This window comes from Rhinatrema bivittatum, chromosome 1 (genome assembly GCF_901001135.1).
Source record: "Rhinatrema bivittatum chromosome 1, aRhiBiv1.1, whole genome shotgun sequence".
Classification (NCBI taxonomy): Eukaryota; Metazoa; Chordata; class Amphibia; order Gymnophiona; family Rhinatrematidae; genus Rhinatrema; species Rhinatrema bivittatum.
The window spans coordinates 567,796,781-567,811,265 of record NC_042615.1 but is presented as its reverse complement, the minus strand read 5'-3'; the positions used below and the strand labels follow the sequence as shown (position 1 = coordinate 567,811,265).

The 14,485-nt window shown below is 45.3% G+C and overlaps 1 long non-coding RNA gene across 2 annotated transcripts in view; it reads left to right on the top strand.

Annotated features, from left to right (window-relative positions):
* LOC115099709 overlaps positions 1-14,485 on the top strand; it is a 35,790-nt gene that overhangs the window by 12,903 nt on the left and 8,402 nt on the right. For both annotated transcript variants that reach the window (XR_003858864.1, XR_003858863.1), the window contains 2 exons: positions 6,436-6,569; positions 6,998-7,064. This is a non-coding gene — a long non-coding RNA (uncharacterized LOC115099709). The remainder of the gene's footprint in view (positions 1-6,435; positions 6,570-6,997; positions 7,065-14,485) is intronic.

Below are 14,485 nucleotides of genomic sequence, written 5' to 3'. Positions count from 1 at the left end.
TTATTCCCATTGAAAAAGAATTAACTACTGTATATACTCGTGTATAAGTCGAGGATATTTTTTGGGCCCCAAAATCAAGATTTATCTATCACCTGTCGAGGGTAAAACCTAGGGAGCTTATGAAATGGTGAAATCACACTAAGAAACATTTTGGGGCCGAGCGCACTGTATAAGCCGCAGTTGGATGCGGGTTGTATAGGCGGTATCTAATCCCTTTATGCAATAGGGTGATTAGCACCTTCACAACGTGCGACCAACGCGAAGTGAAAATAATAGGAGGTCTCTAAAGATTTCACTCACACTTTTTTGGAATACCGCAGGGGTGTTACACAGGCCAAAGGGCATCACCATTCATAGTGGCTGTCCTGAATATTGAACTCCATTTTCCACTCATCGTCTTGTTTAATTCAAATTAGATTATATGTCCCTCAGAGATCCAGCTTCGTAAGCTCTCTAATATCCAGGAAGCAGTCAAAGAGCTCGGAAATGAGTGGCAGTGGGTATTGGTCTTTCTTTATTATAGCATTCAGCCCCCATAAATCGATACAAGGGCATAAAGATCCACCCTTTTTGAACACAAAGAAAAACTCTGCCCCAGCAAAGGACATGGCGGGCCTAATGAAACCCAGGTCAAGGTTCTCCTTGATGTACTCAGACATGGCTGCGGTTTCCAGGACTGACAAGGGGTATACCCTTCCTCGTGGTAGATTAGTGCAGGTAGTAGATTGGTGGCACAGTCGAACATACGGTGGGAAGGCAGCATCTCCGTCTTTCCCTTGGAAAACATGTCAGTGTATTCAGTATACTGAGGAGGCAGACCCAACAAGGTCATTTCCAGGGGCAGAGTCGGTGAAGGCTCAATTTATTGTAGGCAGGAATCATGGCAATGCGCCCCCCAGCTCACCAGCTGAAGTGAGCCCCAGTTGAAGTGAGGAGAGTGAAGCTGCAGCCATAGCAGCCCTAACACATACTGCCTTGTCAATGATGTGGAATACGATACTCTCCACATGCAAGATGCCCATGCAAAGGCGCAGGGGGGCCATGGCTGTGGTAATCCGACCAGGAAGTGGCTCTCCATATATGGAGGTGATAATCAGTGGTATCATTCAGGCCATTTAAGACCTTCATTATAAAGTTCACCCCAGCACCCGAGTCAACCAGCGCTAAGGTGGGGAACTCATGACTTTCCACTGAAATAGACACTGGGAGGGTGAGTTGAAGAGCAGGATTAGTAAATCCTAGGATCACCTAGGATCACCTCCCCACCTAGGATCACCTCCCCACTAGATCCTACGCTTGCTAGTTTCTCGGCTTCTGGGGGCAAGATACCAACTGATGCCCGAACCTGGCAAGGTAGTAACAGAGCCCCAGGTTGTGGTAGTGGAGCCTCTCTTCCAGAGAGAGGCGTCCTTGTCTTAGCTGCATAAGTTCCTCAACCCATGCAGCGGTGGGAGCCGTTGTCGGTACTGCCGAGACGGGGCATAAAAAGGACGGGGCCATCACCACTTACCTACGAGCAGTTCCTGGGCCCACTGCTGGAGGCAGTCGTTGATTCTCGCAGCCAAGTCGATGAGAGCATCCAGGGGCTCGGGGGAGCTCCCAGGCAGCTAGCTCATCCTTCACCCAAGCCAACAGCCTTTCCAGAAAGATACTCCAAAGGCTGTCCTCCCTCCAGTTCAGCTTGGTGGCCATGTTCCAGAATTCAAGGCTGAGTCCATTAAGGACCGATTGCCCTGCTAGAGATGTAGAAGATCTGAACCCACAGTGGCCAGCTGGCCGGGTTTATCAAACACAAGCTTGAAAGCCTTAACAAATCCTCGAATTGCATCCCCACAAGGGAGAGACCCAGGCCAAGGCCTTCCCATCCACGAGGGAGAGTATGAAGGTGGTCTTGATAGTGTCGCTGGGAAATTGTGCCGACTGAAGTGAAAAATGCATAAAGCACTGATTCAAGAATCCGTGGCACTATTTCAGATCTCCCGCATACTGAAGAGGAACCGGGAGACGTACTATGGGCACAGCCGCTGGGACCGACGATACTGCAGAAGGTGGAGAAACTGAGAAGGCTACAGTTGCATTGAGGCGGGTGCTGAGCCACTACATGGAGCCCACCAAGAACTCAAGGAATTGCTGCTGCTGGATTTTCTGAGCCAGGCTGGAAATGGCCTGGAGGCCTGAGAGATCCACCGGGTCCATGGCCTCAGCAATCTGTTGCGGAAGTGGACCCTTGGACTGAGGTGAGGTTGGCGCTACCCACAGGGAGGAGCCCTGGAGGTCCTCTCTGTCGGCAGGCAAAGCAGACTGGAGCAGAGGTCCAACAGGAACTTTGCCAATACCAGCCCTCGTTCCCATTAGGTTGAACCCTCGGATGCCAGGTTTGACTGGATTAAGGCGCAATCCTCTATGAAGAGATGAATCCTTCGCAGAAGAGGTTGGTGGCCAGTGGGAAGAGAACAAAGTCAGTCCAAGTAGAGGTCAGAGCAGGCTGAGGTCAGGGGCAGGCAGAGTTCAACAAGGCTAGGAGCAAGCGGTGGTCACAAGACAGGCAGAAGTCAAACGTGGTCGAGAAGTAGTATGAAATAAAGCCAGGAATCCAAACAAAGACAAATCCAGAGATCTGAACCAAGATCAAGCTGAGAAGTCAATCCAGGGGGAAGGAGGCAAGGCGGAACAGTATGAAGACACTGAAGACGGATGAGGAACCATAAGACAGGAACACAGGAACTCTGAAGATGCAGGAAGGGACCTGGAACAGAAGCAGGAACAGAAACCAGGAACAAAGAGGCAAACAGCTATTTTGAGGAGTTCGACCTATTACCGAAGTACCTGAGGCAGGGCAGAGCAGGCCTTATATATAGGAAAAAGCCTGTGATGTCATACAGGGGTGCCGCGGTGGATTTCCCACTGCGGGCCCTTTAAAAGTGCCTGAGCCATGCATGTGCCTAGAGACGCCTCACTCAGCTGAGTAGCGTCCCTAGAACTGTGCGTCGGGACTGCTTGGTGGCCGGCCGTGTCTTTGACTGGGGCCCAAATGCAGTGTTGGTGGGCCCCCTTAGACCTGGGGCTGGAGGTAAGAGTGGCCGGTCGCAGGATGAACCCGCAACCGGCCAAATGCAACACCTAGGTCAGGGTCCCCTTCTAGCATAGCAAAAATCCTACCTTAGGCTCCAGTGTCTTCCCAAACACTTAGCCCTGTGTCCTGGTGTTGGAGATGATGGAGATCCGGATGTGGTCTCCAGGTTCTTACTTGATTCCTTTAGTTCTTCTGAAAGGTGACTCTTCAGGTTGAAAAGTTGAGGGTGGGAACCTGCTGACCCAGCTAACTTCCCAGTGAGGAGGGGTGGCCAAAAAGTCTCCTCAAAAACAGTCAAAAACAAAAGAGAAATACTTTCTTCTTCAAAACCTTTCTAGATTGGACTTCTGCTGTCAGAAGTGCTTGCTACATTCATATGGAGAATGGACTCACTGGTCTTCGGCCCCTGCACTCTGAATCCAGCCAGTGAGGATGACCTTCATCAGAGGAACAGAGTGAAATACAGTCCCTTCTGAGGTAGAGCCTGTCACAGGTGCTTGCCACATTCAGGGAATGAATGGGCTCACTGGTCTTCAATCAAGGAGTGCAAGTTCCAAAAGGATTCAGGCCAAAAGGCTTTCCTTACTGAAACTAAATACCTAGAGTCCACTGGCAGGTTGTGCACAGCGAATCCCCCTCCAAAAAGGGGAAACTAGTGAGGCAGAGAGGCTTCGCCAGGGAGGGAAAAAAAAAATCTACATTCTGTCTTTCTGCTGCCTGCTCTATACTGACTCTAGCCACACCTCTTATTACAAAATGGCTGGTTATAAAGACATGAGCAACCAATCCAGGCTCTCCTGGGTGGGAGGAGGGCAAGAGGGGATGGATAGCTCAAGATGTTTAAGAAAAGGGAAATGGAACTAAGGCAGAGAAAGTGTTTGATAAAGTACTCTGGGATTATCTCACAATATACGCAGTCCTTGCCTAGGTTGGCTTCCTGCCTGCTCTCTGAGGCTCCCCTCAGCCTTCTGGGCCCTGCCTTCTTATCCAAGGCTGCAGGATCCTTCCTGGCCCAGAATCCCTTGCTGGAATGGCTGTTAAAGACCGTGCCAGATAGCTGTGGCCGGTTCTTTCAGGTGTTCTGAGGGAGTTTCTTTTATACTCCCTCACAAAAATATAATTCAACATTAATTCATTGCATCTGAGACTGTAGTTGTATTCAGCAATTTTGGAAGGTTGTTTCACATCGTATTGTAACATTGTCCAAATGGGCAAGGCCAATCCTTTTACCTTGATCACATATCTAAAAACATTTATTATCAAGTGTCACAAATCATTTTTTACTAAAAGCAACCTGTTGTGTTTTAACTTGGTTTGTGGGCCCTTGGGTCGTGGAGAGAGTTGACTCCATCCACAGGGAGGAGCCCTGTGGGGTCTCTCCACGACAGGCAGGGTCTCAGCAGTGATGGACACCGGAGTCAGAGAATATTTATTATACAGCAAAGAGAAACCCAAGGAGCAGGTTTGTAACTCAGTCCTGGAATAAGAAGACCTGGAATGGATTCCCCGGTAGTGGTCCGCAGAGCGGGGTAACCCAGGGAATCCCTGCTTCTTGATAGACCTTGTTTGTGGTAGGTCCAGTAGTGGTCCACAGTGCGGGGTAAGCCGGAGGCAGATAAGGGTAACTGGTACAAGACAGCGTGAATCCGGTAGTGGTCCGCAAAGCGGGGTAACCCGAGGATCCACAGAGCAAGACAGACGTGGTAATGTAGAGTAAGTCTTGTACTCACTATGCAGTAGAGAATTCGTAGTAGCAGCAACGGAGATCCGATGCAGGAGGAACTCACTTAGCTGGTGAAGGTGAGACAGGCAGGTGAGGCTGTCCGAGGAGCTGATAGCCCTAAGTGCAGCAAGGCCTCCGAAGAGCGGGAACCTGAGTCACTCAGACTGGAACGCAGGAACACCGATGCAAAGTGTCTCAGAGTAAAGGAATTAAGCAAGATGGAATCCTTGCTAACTCGTAGGTAGGAAAGTCCGGTGGGTTTAAATACATGTAGGCAGTGACGTCATGCGGAGGGGACGCCCCCGAGGTTCCCGCCATGACATGCATAAGAAGGAGGCAGGCGCACGCGCATGCCCTAGGTCACACCAGGTTCAAAATGGCGACCGGGATCGCCCTCGCCATCCAGAGAATGCCAAGGAGGTTGGCGTGCAGAGGAAGAGGTGGCCATATTGGCTAGAATCAGCACTACTGGGCAAAATGAGGTGAGCAGCAAAGGTCACAGCCCTAGTAGCTAAGCATCGTATTTTGACAAAATGACTTCAAGAAAAGACCTGATCTTTTAATATGGAAGACAGAGATACTGGATCTTCTTTATGTGGAGTTTAAGACAGTTTTAAAGCCTCAGAGGGCGAGAAGTGAATTCTATAAATTGTGGGGGTCTTACAATTTTAGGTCTTTGCCTATGGATGTTCAGTGGCATGTAAATTATAATATTAATTAATTTGCACAGACATTTACTTAGTAGATATTTTATACCTAATACATAATAGATAATATGGACTATTGAAAGGATAAGGTGCCAGCAAATTCTTATGATGTTGTTCCTCTCCATGAAGCTGTTTCAGTGTTGTTCTGAATGTGTAATGTGGGGTTTGGGAAACATGGTCAATCTGTTTTTGAAATACTTGTTGTGTGTACCTAAGTAATAATTGTGACCATGGGCCTTATTTTCCAAGTGGCTCGCACGCAATAAGGGACATTTCGCACGCGAAAAGTCCCTTATCGCGTGCGATACCAAAATGGGGGCGGAGTCGGCCCCGGAAGAGGAGGAGTCGGGGCATCACCGGGGCCGACTCCATGAAGACGCCGCGGACGACGAAAAGGTAAGGCCCTTTTCACGTCCGCGTTAGCTCCCAATAGCTACACCTCCTATGGTGGCACTATTGGGTACGAAACCGGCAGCGATCGCACCGCGACGGTGCGATTGCTGCTGGCTAGTGCAGGCCCGCACCCCCGCCCCTCATTACCTAAAGTATCGCAGGCCTGCAATACTTTAGAAAATGAGGCCCCATGTCTGTTAATAAGAAAGATATTTACAAAAAAAGATTTGACTGGATACATAAATAAATTGGACAGATTCCACTTGATATTACTGATCCATTTTATAAGGCAAAATGAAGGACACACTGGAAATAAAAGTGATTAATGCTTGATCTGTGAAGGCAGAATGAATAAATGCCATGCCAGCAGTTTGTAAGTATGAAGGATGGCTGGCTGAGTGAATGACAGTAGATGGGGGGGGGGGGGGGGTTATTAAAAGAATAAAAAGGGGGCAATTATGCAGTTATGTAATTATATGAAACATCTGATATATCGTCTCTTAGATTGCTAAGTATTATAATGGCTGTTATTGTTACAGGGAGATGCATTCTTGAACTTATATAGGACACTTTAATGGCTGGATTGCCTATATAAAGAGTTTCCAAAAAGAACTTCACGACTCACTTCGACATGTTGCCTTACTGAAGCCCAGATGGAAGCTCTCGCTGGCAGGTATTTAGAAGAGCACTAGCAGTACATTTTGAGGGACTGAGATCACACGCATTATGCCCTAGCTTACAAGGGAGGCTCATGCTTGTCATGGTATGTGCAAAACAGACCCATTTAGACACTAACTAGAGAGAGAAATGGTTTGGTAGATTTTTTTTTTTTTTTTTGTGAGTAAGATGGCAGTGTTCTGTACTTTATTCTGATCCTGTAACACAACTTCAAAGAAAAGAAACTGCAGGGTATGCAGTACTTACTTTGGGTTTGCAAAACAAGTACCTTACGTGGAATTAAATGACAGTGTTTTCTAGCATATTTCATAAATCTCTAAAAACAGCTAGGAATGCTCTAAGGTGATTACTAAAGAATTTTACTTTTATGTGTTTAGATTTAATGGATCTCATGGTCTTTTTTTTTTTAAACTTACTGAACAGGTGGGCCAGTCTTGTGGCAGGGCAGGCCTGGGGATGTTATGGGAGCGGTGTTCACAGTCCTTAGAAGGTGAGGGAGTCCATATTCAAAGCCATTGAGCCAGATAAACTCAAGTTATCTGGCTCAATGTCGCTTAAAATGTTTAAAAAGTGTCTTTTGGGCCTGTAGCCTGATTCCCGCCCAGACAGCAGCTGAACTGAGGCAAAACTTATGCTTCCACCGCTTTTCTTGTCAGCGCTGCGCTGGAGCACCAGGAGCAGATAGGAGATTACCTCCTTTCCAGCTGGGATTTAGTCCTGGGGGTAAGCGGCCAGGATTTACAGAGGTTGTGGGCTTTAGGGGGGGCAGGAGAGAGCCATCAATTAAATTAAAAAAAACAACAACTAGGAAATGCAGGTGGGACAGCGGGTGCACTGACCTGCAGCTCTCAGAAACTTTTTCTTAACATTGGAAGGGTTTGAGGGGGTGGGGGGTGTGGCCCAGCGGGGCCATTTTAAAAGATAGTGGGGAGAGAGGTGGGAATTGGGCCGCAGGCCTGAACGATACTTTTTCAGAAAGACACTTAAAAAAAAATGCTAACAGTGCCACTTTACCAGATATCTTTGAAGATATTTATTTATGTTTTATTTATTTAGGCGTTTTATATACCGTCGTTCTAAGAGATGATCACAAAGGTTTACAAAATCCTCATATATATATATTTTTTTTTTCATGGTCAATGGACATATACTGTGTGTTCAGCATTCACCTTCTAGTTTGATTCCGCATTGTACACATAATCTAGTTCATAATCATATTCTAGTTCATAATCATAAATATTCTAGGATATTGCACTAGCTACTTTATAATCTGTTACATAGTCATGCATTTTCTTGGTTGGCCTAACAGTGATTACAGGTTCTAGTCCTACTAACAATGTACTTCACATCATTCATTACTTAATGCTCTCTGTATTCAGTGTTTTGTCTTTTATGTTACATCGAATGCTTGTCTTTACATTAAAGATATCTGGTTAAGTGGCAGGTTTTTCAGCTACACAAGGCCAGATAACTCTAAAACCTAACCAGTTATATGCAAACATAGCTGCTTAACTTTAGATGAGGATGTTCAGCTTGATGTTTATCCTGCTGAATATCTGGGACAAATTAATCTGGCTCAGTTTAGCCGGATAACATGTCCACTCTCCGACTTACTGAACATGCAGCTCCTTGGGTTCAGATTTAGGACGCTTGATGGCAGGATTCTGGAAGGAGCCCTGGTGTGCTGCCTCTGCTGAGGACTGACCCTGTAATGACTTTACTAAAGAGGGGATAGAACAGGGGAAAAAAATCCACTGATAGTTGTGAATGAAGGCTCATAGTGCCTGGTGCTGGATCCCAGCCCTGGTCCCAACTGAACTGGAAGCCCAAAAGAACAGGAGAAAACCCATTCGGTCATTAAAAAAAATTCCTACTGAGCAAAAACAAGACAGTGGATTTCTAAGTAAATTCACCCCACACTTAACGCAGGTAAATGGTTTATTATATAGTTTAAAGCTAAAACACAAAAACTTGGATTTTGTCAGTGTTAAAGGATTTCTGCTCAAATAATGCACTTCATGCTTTCTGGCATCAGATATATAGAGAAAGAGAGACAGAGAAAGAGAGGGAATCACACATACATTTTACTGTTGTACAGAATAAGTTGGTCCTGTCTTTAAGCTCATTTTGTAAAAGAAAAGAAATGTTCTTAGATTATCATTTTGACCTTTAGTTTATCTGTGAAACATGAACTTGCAGGTAGGTAGCAGCTAAGCAAGTGGACAAACCAGTAATATAAGATGTATGGGCAATGGGCAACACTTCTTAATCTTCAACTCTGCCACTATCGTCACCATCAGGCCAAAGACTGGAAACTGGCCATGTGCAGCCCTCCCATTTCTACCACTGCTCCATGCCACCAGCCCTACCACATGTCCTCTCCAGCTTCCTACATGTGCTGGGTGCTGGTGGCGCATGGGGGAGGTAGAATGAGGGAGTGGAGGAGGGAAACACAATGTAAGGAGGGGAAAGAGTATAAAGGAGTGTGGGAGGAGAGAGCATGGAGGAGTAGATTGGGGAGAATATGAAAGTATAGGGGGAGTAGGGTAGAGAGAGAGGGATGGGGGAGAGAACCTGGAAAATGCAGACAAGGAACCAGGGATTGTGACAAGCAAACAATATTCTGCCCCATCAATCCTAGAAAATTGTTCATAAAACACGGTCTTTAAGGCTTTCTTTCAATTCTAGACTTGTTCTAAATCCATTTCAAAGTATTCTGGGAAATGTGTTTAGTGTACAGGGGATTTAAATTACATTCTAGTTTAGTGGAATTAGTCTGGTCTGAACATCATGTTTCAAGGGATATATAAGCAAAAGCTTGACAATGAGTATAATGATTCAGCACTGCCACCTTCTGTGTAGAGTGTGTAAAGCAAGCAAAATTAGTTTTTTATTCTTACAGTGTTCTAGAACGTTGTCTGTCCATAGAGGTAAACACAGTTAAGTCAGTGAACGGTTAACTCAAGTCAGACAAGGTACAAAAGTAGTGTGATTGCCGTGTTAGTCTACTTGAATACATAGAAATAAAAGTTAACAAACAAAAATAAAAATATATGTCAGGTGATACCTTTTTATTGAACTAAATGTCTTTTGATTATCCTGATCATAAGGTCATTGATGCAGTGGTCTGTTCCAAAAAGTGCTCCCTCATAGAGGTGTCAGCCTGGTCTTCCCTGTGGTGTTTGAGCTTGTGTTTGTGTGAATTAGCTTTGGCCTGTCTCAGCAAAGTGGTGTAACTGGTGGAGTACATAAAATGATAGAATGGGGTTTTCCTGTTGTTTAAGAGTCATTCCTTCCAAATTTGTTTGGTGGGTTCAATGCAGATGATGAAGTGGACATGTGTGGTGACAGCAGGAATATCCCCAATCACTCCCGTCTCTGACTAGATAGGGAGGATTTCCATCAATGCAGTCCCATACATCCATTTATTCTGGCCAAATATGTAGCAAACACCATGCTCAAATTTCCAAAACACTTAACTTTATTTTTTGGGATAACCAGCCAGCAACTATTTACATAGGTGTAAAAACAGGTTATAAAGTAAATGCTGAAGGTATCAGAAGTTCATGGGCATGCTACAGTCAGGATCACAAACATACCACTGCCTTCTGGGAACATAACAATTACATTCCTTTCCATAATACTGTATCAGACCACCTGAGAAATAAGTAGGGACTCTCAAACTCTTTCTACTATTACCCAAACCTCAAACATGTTTGAGGAATGGGGTTCCTCAGTATGCATACCCATACCAAAATTCACATACAAAGGGGGCCACCTGCAACTTCCTGTTCACATTGATATACTCATGCCTCCTCTGGACTTTCCATTTCACCACACCGATAAGATCCTCAGGCAGGGGAGGAAACATCTCCTTCTTCATGGGCTCAGGCATCTCCTCTTGAGGGGAAGAGCTCTTGCAGGGTCCCTGGGTCCATCAATCTGTAGGCTGGCTACTCCAGAGGTTCATATTTCTGAAGGTCCCTGTTATCCAGCTTACCCTATAAGAGCAGGGGTTGAAAAGGGCAAAAGCCTGCCCAAACTACAACCTTTTATAGATCCTGATGAACCTTGATCATAGTCCAAGTCTTTAAAGGAAAACTCACCATATTTTCCCAACATCACATTAATAAGATAAAACACCATCCAGTGGTCCTTTAGTAGCACTACATCAACATTTTCCCCAAACCAGGCAACCATGATCATTCCCAGGTCTCCTTCACACAGAGCCTTTTGTACAGCTACTAGACTCAAAAAGGGTGCACCATAATTTGGGGTCTCCCTACAATTTGGGGTCTCCCTACAGTAGCATGCATCTTCACATATTCTGCATTGAATACTACATTAGAGGAGGAGCAGGAGCAGGATCCCCTTATCAAAAGTTTTTCAGATAAATGTCTTTGATTATTGGCTCTAGTATGTAGCCCTGGTCTAAACTCAAAGACTGTGAGGTCCAAATTCAGTAAGCCAGTAAGCGGACAATTTATCATAGAGGGATATCCCTGATATTTATTTTATTTATTTATTTAAAAATGTCTAGATCACTTATCAATGTTTCTAAGCAGTTTACAAACAACAGTCACAAAAGATAAGCAATATATATGTTACAAATTAAATCATAAATAAACAAATTTAAAGTGTAACAAAAACACATAGATAAGTTTAATAACTAATCATAATAGGCTCCGCATTCTTAAGCTGTTATACATCCGTCATCACGCGATTACTATGCCATATCAGCATGTGCTCTTAACAACTTGTCTTATACCAGCACTATAGTAGCTTTGACTCTTTATAAAAAAAAGATAAAATAAAAGGATAGCAAAGCTACTACAATCACACTGTCATCTGTCCCCTCAACATATTACATTATTGAAGGCCTGTTGAAAAAGGTGTTTTCACAAATTTTCTAAATTTTAAAAATGAAAATTCAGACTTATCATTCTAATTAGTGGGGTCCTTGAACATAGAAAAGACGTTCTCTGAATTCATCAAGTCTGATCGGTTTGAATGTAGGAATGCATAGCTAATTTTGTGATTCTGATTGAAGTCTACATGTAGGTTGATAAATTTTAGTGCAGCATTAAATGTATATATAATTTATATGTATAAAGAGAGAGAGAAAATTCCAAAAGGGGGAGAAAAAAAAGCACTAAGGTGGAATTGATCTTTAAAAAAAATCTTTTATTCATGAACTACACATGTTAAAATAAATGAGCAATACCACTATAAACAAATATATCAAGTAAATAAAGTATAGCATGATACACTGTTTATAGTTTAGCACGTTTAGATGCATGACAATGAAAATCAACACTGTAAATTTATGATAAGAAGGCGTAAGATTATATTACAAAATCAAATAGCCAGATATTCAGAGTTTAGTGATATTAAAATGATGTAACATTGCATTGTAAGCTGGAGTTGATGCGATATTGCAATTCTTCATTATATGTGATTTAACCAGTACATATAGGGCCAGATTTTCAAAGGGTTACGCGCTGGGCCTATTTTGCATAGGCCCAGCGACGCGCGCATGTCCCGGGGCTTTGTGAAAGGGGCGAGGCAGGGGCGGGACCGAGGCCTCCAGCACAGCGGCCGAGCCAGGGGATCGTGCACCGGCACTTAGCCAGTGCGTGCAACCTATGCCTGCCCAGAGGCAGGCACAACTTATTAAACAAAGGTGAGAGGGGGGTTTTAGGTAGGGCTGGGGGGTGGGTTAGGTAGGGGAAGGGAGGGGAAGGTGGGGGAGCGGAAGGAAAGTTCCCTCCGAGGCCGCTCCGATTTCGGAGCGGCCTCAGAGGGAACGGGGAAAGCCATCGGGGCTCCCCTAGGGCTCGGCACGTGCAAGGTGCACAAGTGTGCACCTTGCGTGTGCCAACTCTGGATTTTATAACATGCGCGTGGCTGCGTGTGCATGTTATAAAATCGGGTGTACATTTGTGAGCGCCGGGTTGCACGCACAAATGTACGCCTGCGCGTACCTCTTAAAATCTGGCCCATTGTATGTAAACATAAGTTAACTGTGTATCAATACACAAATGGCCACTGTACCAGGCGCCTCTAGCCCCACCCCCCAAGACCGCCCCCTTTTAAAGCCCTGGCACTTACATGCATCCCGGGGTTTACGCGCTGGGATTTTAAAAACCGGCCTTTTATCTGCATAAAATTGCAATCTTTTAAATAACTTTAATCCAGACAGCCATCGAATTTTAGGAAAATTAATAAGTCGAAGGTTTTTAGACCTGTTCTCCATTACCTCAAGGTTATAATGAAGACTTAAGATGTCTTTGATTACCACTGTTACACTAGCCTGCAAATCAGAAATAACAGAGTGACTAGATGTAATAGATGACCGTACCTTGAATACTGTTTACAATTCTGGTCACCATATCTCAAAAAAGATATAGTTGCACTGGAGAAAGTGCAGAGAAGACTGACCAACATGATAAGGGGCATGGAATGGCTGCCCTATGCCAAAAGGCTAAAGAAGTTAGGGCTGTTCAGATTGGAGAAGAGATGACTGAGGGGGGATATAACAGAGGTCTACAAAATCATGAAAGGACTTGAACAAGTTAATGTAAATCGGTTATTTACTCTCTGAGATAATAGAAAGACAAGGGGGCACTCCATGAAATTAGCAAGTAGCTCATTTAAAACAAATCAAAGAAAATTCTTTTTCACTCAGCGCATAGTTAAGCTCTGGAATTCATTGCTAAAGGATGTGATTAGAGCAGTTAGTGTAACTGGGTTTAAAAAAGGTTTGGATAAATTCCTAGAGGGAAAATCCATAAACTGCTATTAATTAATAAGCAATAGTATCTTGAGATCTATTTAATGTTTGGGTACTTGCCAGGTACTTGTAACTTGGATTGGCCATTGCTGGAAACAGGATGCTGGGCTTGATGGACCCTTGGTCAGACCCAGTATGGCATATCTTATGTTCTTATCCTTTGATCCAATTCAGCAATTTTCATAAGAACATAAGAAATTTCCATATTGGGTCAGACCAAGGGTCCATCAAGCTCAGCATCTTGTTTCCAACAGTGGCCAAACCAGGCTACAAGAATCTGGCAAGTACCCAAACACTAAGAGGATCCCATGCTACTGATGCCAGTAGTAGCAGAGGCCATTCCCTACGTCAATGATTTGTTCAAAGCCCATAGCCCCGAGTGTGGTGAGGAGAGCTTCGCAGTTGGGGGTGGGAGGAGAGGCGTCGACATAGAGATTGAAGTCCCCCATAATTATGGCAGGTGAGGTGCCCAGGAGAGGAGGATGTACGTGCATTGAAAAAACGGGTGTCCAGTTGGGACGCAGATTTTTACACACATGATATTGCATCAGCCTCTGAGAGTTGAAACAAGCCTGAAGCAAGCTGCAAAGAAACAGGCTACAGCACAAAGCTAATGCTCAGGGGAGACAAAGGATCTGAATGTTATGGAACCCTGCCCGCGGAGCTAACCCCCGCGAGCAGGCACTCACCCCATGTTGCTTCTGCTGCCTTCCCGACGCGGCACAGAGCTGCCGAAGTCGGGCCCTCCGGTGCGGCCAGAGCCGCGGACTTCCCTGCTTCTGCGGCCTGGAGGCCACCCCTTGTGCCTGCTCTTCTTCGCAGTCGGAGCCGCGGACTCTATTTCCCCTTGCGGCCCGGAAGCCGCGCTTCATGTTCCTCTTTGCGGCCGGAGCCGCCACCGATGTCATCCTGATCTTCGCGGCCAGAAGGTCCGCAGCCCCGGTCTGGATTAGCGACTGGAGCCGCCCCCGGGGCCTCCTGCAGTGGCTGGAGCCGCTGCTGTCTTCGGGGCCTGCCTCCAGGCCCAGCCCTGCTCTTACGCGAGGACATCGGTGCAGGACCGCTGTCCACGGTCCTGCACCGTTCCCTTGCTCCCTCTTTTTTGTATTGTCGGTTGC